Genomic DNA, 12143 nt, shown 5'->3' on the forward strand with positions numbered 1-12143 from the left:
CCGCGCAACTCGGCTGCTAATCCTCCTTTCATGAAGAATCTTCAGGTCCTAGCTCATGTCCAAGGCACCAAAGCCAGCTAAAAAGTCAATAATCGATACCAAAATCTTGAATTGTATTACGTCTTACTGGCTATTACATTAACTTAGAAGCTTCATCTGTGTTCTACTATGGAGCTATTAGTGTCTCCGCATACCGCAGCACGCGACATAGCTTTGCAGACGATAAGTACAACCGTTTCAGAGAGAAGAGGCACCAATGAAGAGTAAAAAGTCAATAATCGATACCTGAAAATTGAATTGTACTACTTCTTACTGGCTATTACATCAACTTAGAAGCGTCATCTGTGTTCTACTATGGTTATTTTAGTGTCTCCACAAACAGTAGCACGCGACATAGGTTTGCAGACGATAAATGTATTCGTTTCAGACAGAAGATTGTCCAATGTGACGATGTGGCTTTAAGTCGATTCGATAACAAATGACGAAAACGGACGGATTTCTCAAGTTTTTACTACATTTGAACACTTTTCACATTCTCCCGTGCAACTCGGATGCTAATCCTCCTTTCATGCAGAATCTTAAGGTCCTAGCTCTTGTCCAAGGCACCAAAGCCAAATAAAAAGTCAATAATCGATACCTGATACTTGAATTGTACTACTTCTTACTGGCTATTACATCAACTTAGATGCTTCATCTGTGTTCTACTATGGTGTTTTAGTGTCTCCGCAAACCGCAGCACGCGACATAGCTTTGCAGACGATAAATGTAACCGTTTCAGACAGAAGTGCGGCCAATGAGACGATCTGGCTTTAAGTCGATTCGATAACAAATGACGAAAACGGACGGATTTCTCAGGATTTTACTACATATGAACACTTTTCACATTCTCCCATGCAACTCGGCTGCTAATCCTCCTTTCATGCAGAATCTGAAAGGCCTAGCTCATGTCCAAGGCACCAACGCCAGCTAAAAAGTCAATAATCGATATTTAATACTTGAATTGTACTACTTCTTACTGGCTATTACATCAACTTAGAAGCGTCATCTGTGTTCTACTATGGTTATTTTAGTGTCTCCACAAACAGTAGCACGCGACATAGGTTTGCAGACGATAAATGTATTCGTTTCAGACAGAAGATTGTCCAATGTGACGATGTGGCTTTAAGTCGATTCGATAACAAATGACGAAAACGGACGGATTTCTCACGTTTTTACTACATATGAACACTTTTCACATTCTCCCGTGCAACTCGGCTGCTGATCCTCCTTTCATGCAGAATCTGAAAGTCCTAGCTCATGTCCAAGGCACCAATGCCAGCTAAAAAGTCAGTAATCGATACCTAATTCTTCAATTGTACTACTTCTTACTGGCTATTACATCAACTTAGAAGCTTCATCTGGGTTCTACTATGGTGCTTTTAGTGTCTCCGCATACCGCAATACGCGACATAGCTTTGCAGACGATATGTACAGCCGTTTCAGAGAGAAGAGCGGCCAATGTTACGATCTGGCTTTAAGTCGATTCGATAACAAATGATGAAAACGGACGGATTTATTAGGTATTTACTACATTTGAACACTTTTCACATTCTCCCTTGCAACTCGGCTGCCAGTCCTCCTTTCATGCAGAATCTCAAGGTAATAGTTCATGTCCAAGGCACCAAAGCCAGCTAAAAAGTCAATAATCGATAACTAAGACTTGAATTATACTACTTCCTACTGGCTATTACATCAACTTAAAAGCTTCATCTATGTTCTACTATGGTGCTTTTAGTGTCTCCGCATACCGCAGCACGCGACATAGCTTTGTAGATGATAAGTACAACCTTTTCAGAGAGAAGAGCGGCCAATGTGACGATCTGGCTTTAAGTCGATTCGATATCAAATGACGAAAACAGACGGATTTCTCAGGTTTTTCCTACATACGAACACTTTTCACATTCTCCCATGCAACTCGGCTGCTACTCCACCTTTCATGCAGATTCTTAAGGCCCTAGGTCATGTCCAAGGCACCAAATCCAGCTAAAAAGTCAGTAATCGATACCTAATACTTGAATTGAACTACTTCTTACAGGCTATTACATCAACTTAGAAGCTTCGTCTGTGTTCTACTATGGTGCTTTTAGTGTCTCCGCATACCGCAGCACGCGACATAGCTTTGCAGACGAGGAGAGTTGCCAATGTGACGGTCTTTCTTTAAGTCGATTCGATAACAAATGACGAAAACGGACGGATTTCTCACGTTTGTACTACATATGAACATTTTTCACATTCTCCCGTGCAACTAGGCTGCTAATCCTCCTTTCATGCAGAATCTTAGGGTCCTAGCTCATGTCCAATGCACCAAAGCCAGCTAAAAAGTCAGTAATCGATACCTACTACTTGAATTGTACTACTTCTTACTGGCTATTACATCAACTTAGAAGCTTCATCTGTGTTCTACTATGGTGCTTTTAGTGTCTCCGCATACCGCAGCACGCGATATTGCTTTGCAGACGATAAGTACAACCGTTTCATAGAGAAGAGCGGCTAATGTGACGATCTGGTTTTAAGTCGATTCGATTACAAATGACGAAAAGGGATGCATTTCTCAGGTTTATACTACATATGAACGCTTTTCACATTCTCCCTTGCAACTCGGCTGCTAATCCTCCTTTCATGCAGAATCTGAAAGGCCTAGCTCATGTCCAAGGCACCAATGCCAGCTAAAAAGTCAATAATCGATACCTAATAATTGAATTGTACTACTTCTTACTGGCTATTACATCAACTTAGAAGCATCATCTGGGTTCTACTATGGTGCTTTTAGTGTCTCCGCATACCGCAATACGCGACATAGCTTTGCAGACGATATGTACTGCCGTTTCAGAGAGAAGAGCGGCCAATGTTACGATCTGGCTTTAAGTCGATTCGATAACAAATGACGAAAACGGACGGATTTCTCGGGTTTTTACTACATATGAACACTTTTCACATTCTCCCGTGCAACTCGGCTGCTGATCCTCCTTTCATGCAGAATCTCAAAATAATAGTTCATGTCCAAGGCACCAAAGCCAGCTAAAAAGTCAATAATCGATAACTAAAACTGGAATTGTACTACTTCTTACTGGCTTTTACATCAACTTAAAAGCATCATCTATGTTCTACTACGATGCTTTTAGTGTCTCCGCATACCGCAGCACGCGACATAGCTTTGCAGATGATAAGTACAACCTTTTCAGAGAGAAGAGCGGCCAATGTGACGATCTGGCTTTAAGTCGATTCGATATCAAATGAGGAAAACGGACTGATTTCTCAGGTTTTTCCTACATACGAACACTTTTCACATTCTCCCATGCAACTCGGCTGCTACTCCACCTTTCATGCAGATTCTTAAGGCCCTAGCTCATGTCCAAGGCACCAAATCCAGCTAAAAAGTCAGTAATCGATACCTAATACTTGAATTGAACTACTTCTTACAGGCTATTACATCAACTTAGAAGCTTCATCTGTGTTCTACTATGGTGCTTTTAGTGTCTCCGCATACCGCAGCACGCGACATAGCTTTGCAGACGATATGTACAGCCGTTTCAAAGAGAAGAGCGGCCAATGTTACGATCTTGCTTTAAGTCGATTCGATAACAAATGATGAAAACGGACGCTTTTCTCAGGTTTTTACTACATATGAACACTTTTCACATTCTCCCGTGCAACCCGGCTGCTATTCCTCTTTTCATGCAGAATCTTAAGGTCCTAGCTCATGTCCAAGGCACCAAAGCCAGCTAAAAAGTCAATAATCGATACCGAAATCTTGAATTGTACTACTTCTTACTGGCTATTACATCAACTTAGAAGCTTCATCTGTGTTCTACTATGGTGCTTTTAGTGTCTCCGCATACCGCAGCACGCGACATAGCTTTGCAGACGATAAGTACAACCGTTTCAGGGAGAAGAGTTGCCAATGTGACGATCTGGCTCTAAGTCGATTCGATAACAAAAGACGAACACGGACGGATTTCTCAGGTTTTTACTACATATGAACACTTTTCACATTCTCCCGCGCAACTCGGCTGCTAATCCTCGTTTCATGAAGAATCTTCAGGTCCTAGCTCATGTCCAATGCACCAAAGCCAGCTAAAAAGTCAGTAATCGATACCTAATACTTGAATTGTACTACTTCTTACTGGCTATTACATCAATTTAGAAGCTTCATGTGTGTTCTACTATGGTGATTTTAGTGACTCCGCATACCGCAGCACGCGACATAGCTTTGCAGACAATAAATGTAACCGTTTCAGAGAGAAGAGCGGCCAATGAAGAGTAAAAAGTCAATAATCGATACCTGAAAATTGAATTGTACTACTTCTTACTGGCTATTACATCAACTTAGAAGCGTCATCTGTGTTCTACTATGGTTATTTTAGTGTCTCCGCATACAGCAGCACGCGACATAGGTTTGCAGACGATAAGTGTAATCGTTTCAGACAGAAGATTGTCCAATGTGACAATGTGGCTTTAAAACGATTCGATAACAAATGACGAAAACGGACGGATTTCCCAGGTTCTTACTACATATGAACACTTTTCACATTCTCCCGTGCAACTCGGCTGCTAATCCTCCATTCATGCAGAATCTTAAGGTCCTAGGTCATGTCCAAGGCACCAAAGCCAGCTAAAAAGTCAATAATCGATACCTAATACTTGAATTGTACTACTTCTTACTGGCTATTACATCAACTTAGAAGCTTCATCTGTGTTCTACTATGGTGCTTTTAGTGTCTCCGCATACCGCAGCACGCGACATAGCTTTGCAGACGATAAATGTAACCGTTTCAGACAGAAGAGCGGCCAATGTGACGATCTGGCTTTAAGTCGATTCGATAACAAATGACGAAAACAGACGGATTTCGCAGGTTTTTACTACATATGAACACTTTTCACATTCTCCCATGCAACTCGGCTGCTATTCCTCCTTCATACAGAATCTTAAGGTCCTAGCTCATGTCCAAGGCACCAAAGCCAGCTAAAAAGTCAATAATCGAAACAGAAATCTTGAATTGTACTACTTCTTACTGGCTATTACATCAACTTAGAAGCTTCATCTGGGTTCTACTATGGTGCTTTTAGTGTCTCCGCATACCGCAATACGCGACATAGCTTTGCAGACGATAAATGTATTCGTTTCAGACAGAAGATTGTCCAATGTGACGATGTGGCTTTAAGTCGATTCGATAACAAATGACGAAAACGGACGGATTTCTCACGTTTTTACTACATTTGAACACTTTTCACATTCCCCCGTACAACTCGGATGCTAATCCTCCTTTCATGCAGAATCTTAAGGTCCTAGCTCTTGTCCAAGACACCAAAGCCAGCTAAAAAGTCAATAATCGATACCTAATACTTGAATTGTACTACTTCTTACTGGCTATTACATCAACTTAGATGCTTCATCTGTGTTCTACTATGGTGTTTTAGTGTCTCCGCAAATCGCAGCACGCGACATAGCTTTGCAGCCGATAAATGTAACCGTTTCAGACAAAAGTGCGGCCAATGAGACGATCTGGCTTTAAGTCGATTCGAAAACAAATGACGAAAACGGACGGATTTCTCAGGATTTTACTACATATGAACACTTTTCACATTCTCCCATGCAACTCGGCTGCTAATCCTCCTTTCATGCAGAATCTGAAAGGCCTAGCTCATGTCCAAGGCACCAATGCCAGCTAAAAAGTCAATAATCGATACTTAATACTTGGATTGTACTACTTCTTACTGGCTATTACATCAACTTAGAAGCTTCATCTGGGTTCTACTATGGTGCTTTTAGTGTCTCCGCATACCGCAATACGCGACATAGCTTTGCAGACGATGTGTACAGCCGTTTCAAGAGAAGAGCGGCCAATGTTACGATCTTGCTTTAAGTCGATTCGATAACAAATGATGAAAACGGACGCTTTTCTCAGGTTTTTACTACATATGAACACTTTTCACATTCTCCCGTGCAACCCGGCTGCTATTCCTCTTTTCATGCAGAATCTTAAGGCCCTAGCTCATGTCCAATGCACCAAAGCCAGCTAAAAAGTCAGTAATCGATACCTAATACTTGAATTGTACTACTTCTTACTGGCTATTACATCAACTTAGAAGCTTCATGTGTGTTCTACTATGGTGATTTTAGTGACTCCGCATACCGCAGCACGCGACATAGCTTTGCAGACGATAAATGTAACCGTTTCAGACAGAAGAGCGGCCATTGTGACGATCTGGCTTTAAGTCGATTCGATAACAAATGACGAAAACGGACGGATTTCTCAGGTTTTTACTACATATGAACACTTTTCACATTCTCCCGTGCAACTCGGCTGCTGATCCTCCTTTCATGCAGAATCTGAAAGTCCTAGCTCATGTCCAAGGCACCATTGCCAGCTAAAAAATCAATAATCGATACCTAATTCTTCAATTGTACTACTTCTTACTGGCTATTACATCAACTTAGAAGCTTCATCTGGGTTCTACTATGGTGCTTTTAGTGTCTCCGCATACCGCAATACGCGACATAGCTTTGCAGACGATATGTACAGCCGTTTCAGAGAGAAGAGCGGCCAATGTTACGATCTGGCTTTAAGTCGATTCGATAACAAATGATGAAAACGGACGCATTTCTCAGGTTTTTACTACATATGAACACTTTTCACATTCTTCCTTGCAACTCGGCTGCTAATCCTCCTTTCATGCAGAATCAGAAAGGCCTAGCTCATGTCCAAGGCACCAATGCCAGCTAAAAAGTCAATAATCGATACCTAATACTTGAATTATACTACTTATTACTGGCTATTACATCAACTTAAAAGCTTCATCTATGTTCTACTATGGTGCTTTTAGTGTCTCCGCATACCGCAGCACGCGACATAGCTTTGCAGATGATAAGTACAACCTTTTCAGAGAGAAGAGCGGCCAATGTGACGATCTGGCTTTAAGTCGATTCGATATCAAATGAGGAAAACGGACTGATTTCTCAGGTTTTTCCTACATACGAACACTTTTCACATTCTCCCATGCAACTCGGCTCCTACTCAACCTTTCATGCAGATTCTTAAGGCCCTAGCTCATGTCCAAGGCACCAAATCCAGCTAAAAAGTCAGTAATCGATACCTAATACTTGAATTGAACTACTTCTTACAGGCTATTACATCAACTTAGAAGCTTCATCTGTGTTCTACTATGGTGCTTTTAGTGTCTCCGCATACCGCAGCACGCGACATAGCTTTGCAGACAATAAATGTAACCGTTTCAGAGAGAAGAGCGGCCAATGAAGAGTAAAAAGTCAATAATCGATACCTGAAAATTGAATTGTACTACTTCTTACTGGCTATTACATCAACTTAGAAGCGTCATCTGTGTTCTACTATGGTTATTTTAGTGTCTCCGCATACAGCAGCACGCGACATAGGTTTGCAGACGATAAGTGTAATCGTTTCAGACAGAAGATTGTCCAATGTGACAATGTGGCTTTAAAACGATTCGATAACAAATGACGAAAACGGACGGATTTCCCAGGTTCTTACTACATATGAACACTTTTCACATTCTCCCGTGCAACTCGGCTGCTAATCCTCCATTCATGCAGAATCTTAAGGTCCTAGGTCATGTCCAAGGCACCAAAGCCAGCTAAAAAGTCAATAATCGATACCTAATACTTGAATTGTACTACTTCTTACTGGCTATTACATCAACTTAGAAGCTTCATCTGTGTTCTACTATGGTGCTTTTAGTGTCTCCGCATACCGCAGCACGCGACATAGCTTTGCAGACGATAAATGTAACCGTTTCAGACAGAAGAGCGGCCAATGTGACGATCTGGCTTTAAGTCGATTCGATAACAAATGACGAAAACAGACGGATTTCGCAGGTTTTTACTACATATGAACACTTTTCACATTCTCCCATGCAACTCGGCTGCTATTCCTCCTTCATACAGAATCTTAAGGTCCTAGCTCATGTCCAAGGCACCAAAGCCAGCTAAAAAGTCAATAATCGAAACAGAAATCTTGAATTGTACTACTTCTTACTGGCTATTACATCAACTTAGAAGCTTCATCTGGGTTCTACTATGGTGCTTTTAGTGTCTCCGCATACCGCAATACGCGACATAGCTTTGCAGACGATAAATGTATTCGTTTCAGACAGAAGATTGTCCAATGTGACGATGTGGCTTTAAGTCGATTCGATAACAAATGACGAAAACGGACGGATTTCTCACGTTTTTACTACATTTGAACACTTTTCACATTCCCCCGTACAACTCGGATGCTAATCCTCCTTTCATGCAGAATCTTAAGGTCCTAGCTCTTGTCCAAGACACCAAAGCCAGCTAAAAAGTCAATAATCGATACCTAATACTTGAATTGTACTACTTCTTACTGGCTATTACATCAACTTAGATGCTTCATCTGTGTTCTACTATGGTGTTTTAGTGTCTCCGCAAATCGCAGCACGCGACATAGCTTTGCAGCCGATAAATGTAACCGTTTCAGACAAAAGTGCGGCCAATGAGACGATCTGGCTTTAAGTCGATTCGATAACAAATGACGAAAACGGACGGATTTCTCAGGATTTTACTACATATGAACACTTTTCACATTCTCCCATGCAACTCGGCTGCTAATCCTCCTTTCATGCAGAATCTGAAAGGCCTAGCTCATGTCCAAGGCACCAATGCCAGCTAAAAAGTCAATAATCGATACCTAATACTTGAATTATACTACTTATTACTGGCTATTACATCAACTTAAAAGCTTCATCTATGTTCTACTATGGTGCTTTTAGTGTCTCCGCATACCGCAGCACGCGACATAGCTTTGCAGACGATAAGTACAACCGTTTCAGGGAGAAGAGTTGCCAATGTGACGATCTGGCTCTAAGTCGATTCGATAACAAAAGACGAACACGGACGGATTTCTCAGGTTTTTACTACATATGAACACTTTTCACATTCTCCCGCGCAACTCGGCTGCTAATCCTCGTTTCATGAAGAATCTTCAGGTCCTAGCTCATGTCCAATGCACCAAAGCCAGCTAAAAAGTCAGTAATCGATACCTAATACTTGAATTGTACTACTTCTTACTGGCTATTACATCAATTTAGAAGCTTCATGTGTGTTCTACTATGGTGATTTTAGTGACTCCGCATACCGCAGCACGCGACATAGCTTTGCAGACAGTAAATGTAACCGTTTCAGAGAGAAGAGCGGCCAATGAAGAGTAAAAAGTCAATAATCGATACCTGAAAATTGAATTGTACTACTTCTTACTGGCTATTACATCAACTTAGAAGCGTCATCTGTGTTCTACTATGGTTATTTTAGTGTCTCCGCATACAGCAGCACGCGACATAGGTTTGCAGACGATAAGTGTAATCGTTTCAGACAGAAGATTGTCCAATGTGACAATGTGGCTTTAAAACGATTCGATAACAAATGACGAAAACGGACGGATTTCCCAGGTTCTTACTACATATGAACACTTTTCACATTCTCCCGTGCAACTCGGCTGCTAATCCTCCATTCATGCAGAATCTTAAGGTCCTAGGTCATGTCCAAGGCACCAAAGCCAGCTAAAAAGTCAATAATCGATACCTAATACTTGAATTGTACTACTTCTTACTGGCTATTACATCAACTTAGAAGCTTCATCTGTGTTCTACTATGGTGCTTTTAGTGTCTCCGCATACCGCAGCACGCGACATAGCTTTGCAGACGATAAATGTAACCGTTTCAGACAGAAGAGCGGCCAATGTGACGATCTGGCTTTAAGTCGATTCGATAACAAATGACGAAAACAGACGGATTTCGCAGGTTTTTACTACATATGAACACTTTTCACATTCTCCCATGCAACTCGGCTGCTATTCCTCCTTCATACAGAATCTTAAGGTCCTAGCTCATGTCCAAGGCACCAAAGCCAGCTAAAAAGTCAATAATCGAAACAGAAATCTTGAATTGTACTACTTCTTACTGGCTATTACATCAACTTAGAAGCTTCATCTGGGTTCTACTATGGTGCTTTTAGTGTCTCCGCATACCGCAATACGCGACATAGCTTTGCAGACGATAAATGTATTCGTTTCAGACAGAAGATTGTCCAATGTGACGATGTGGCTTTAAGTCGATTCGATAACAAATGACGAAAACGGACGGATTTCTCACGTTTTTACTACATTTGAACACTTTTCACATTCCCCCGTACAACTCGGATGCTAATCCTCCTTTCATGCAGAATCTTAAGGTCCTAGCTCTTGTCCAAGACACCAAAGCCAGCTAAAAAGTCAATAATCGATACCTAATACTTGAATTGTACTACTTCTTACTGGCTATTACATCAACTTAGATGCTTCATCTGTGTTCTACTATGGTGTTTTAGTGTCTCCGCAAATCGCAGCACGCGACATAGCTTTGCAGCCGATAAATGTAACCGTTTCAGACAAAAGTGCGGCCAATGAGACGATCTGGCTTTAAGTCGATTCGATAACAAATGACGAAAACGGACGGATTTCTCAGGATTTTACTACATATGAACACTTTTCACATTCTCCCATGCAACTCGGCTGCTAATCCTCCTTTCATGCAGAATCTGAAAGGCCTAGCTCATGTCCAAGGCACCAATGCCAGCTAAAAAGTCAATAATCGATACTTAATACTTGGATTGTACTACTTCTTACTGGCTATTACATCAACTTAGAAGCTTCATCTGGGTTCTACTATGGTGCTTTTAGTGTCTCCGCATACCGCAATACGCGACATAGCTTTGCAGACGATGTGTACAGCCGTTTCAAGAGAAGAGCGGCCAATGTTACGATCTTGCTTTAAGTCGATTCGATAACAAATGATGAAAACGGACGGATTTCTCACGTTTGTACTACATATGAACATTTTTCACATTCTCCCGTGCAACTCGGCTGCTAATCCTCCTTTCATGCAGAATCTTAGGGTCCTAGCTCATGTCCAATGCATCAAAGCCAGCTAAAAATCAGTAATCGATACCTAATACTTGAATTGTACTACTTCTTACTGGCTATTACATCAACTTAGAAGCTTCATCTGTGTTCTACTATGGTGATTTTAGTGTCTCCCTATACCGCAGCAGGCGATATAGTTTTGCAGACGATAAGTACAACCGTTTCAGAGAGAAGAGCGGCTAATGTGACGATCTGGTTTTAAGTCGATTCGATTACAAATGACGAAAAGGGATGCATTTCTCAGGTTTATACTACGTATGAACGCTTTTCACTTTCTCCCTTGCAACTCGGCTGCTAATCCTCCTTTCATGCAGAATCTGAAAGGCCTATCTCATGTCCAAGGCACCAATGCCAGCTAAAAAGTCAATAATCGATACCTAATAATTGAATTGTACTACTTCTTACTGGCTATTACATCAACTTAGAAGCTTCATCTGGGTTCTACTATGGTGCTTTTAGTGTCTCCGCATACCGCAATACGCGACATAGCTTTGTAGACGATATGTACTGCCGTTTCAGAGAGAAGAGCGGCCAATGTTACGATCTGGCTTTAAGTCGATTCGATAACAAATGATGAAAACGGACGCATTTCTCAGGTTTTTACTACATATGGACACTTTTCACATTTTCCCGTGCAACCCGGCTGCTAATCCTCCTTTTATGCAGAATCTTAAGGTCCTAGCTCATGTCCAATGCACCAAAGCCAGCTAAAAAGTCAGTAATCGATACCTAAAACTTGAATTGTACTACTTCTTACTGGCTATTACATCAACTTAGAAGCTTCATCTGTGTTCTACTATGGTGCTTTTAGTGTCTCCGCATACCGCAGCACGAGACAAAGCTTTGCAGACGATAAGTACAGCTGTTTCAGAGAGAAGAGTTGCCAATGTGACGATCTTTCTTTAAGTCGATTCGATAACAAATGACGAAAACGGACGGATTCCTCACGTTTGTACTACATATGAACACTTTTCACATTCTCCCGTGCAACTCGGCTGCTAATCCTCCTTTCATGCAGAATCTTAGGGTCCTAGCTCATGTCCAATGCACCAAAGCCAGCTAAAGAGAAAGTAATCGATACCTAATACTTGAATTGTACTACTTCTTACTGGCTATTACATCAACTTAGAAGCTTCATCTGTGTTCTA

This window comes from Schistocerca gregaria, unplaced genomic scaffold (genome assembly GCF_023897955.1).
Source record: "Schistocerca gregaria isolate iqSchGreg1 unplaced genomic scaffold, iqSchGreg1.2 ptg000526l, whole genome shotgun sequence".
NCBI classification, from domain to species: domain Eukaryota; kingdom Metazoa; phylum Arthropoda; class Insecta; order Orthoptera; family Acrididae; genus Schistocerca; species Schistocerca gregaria.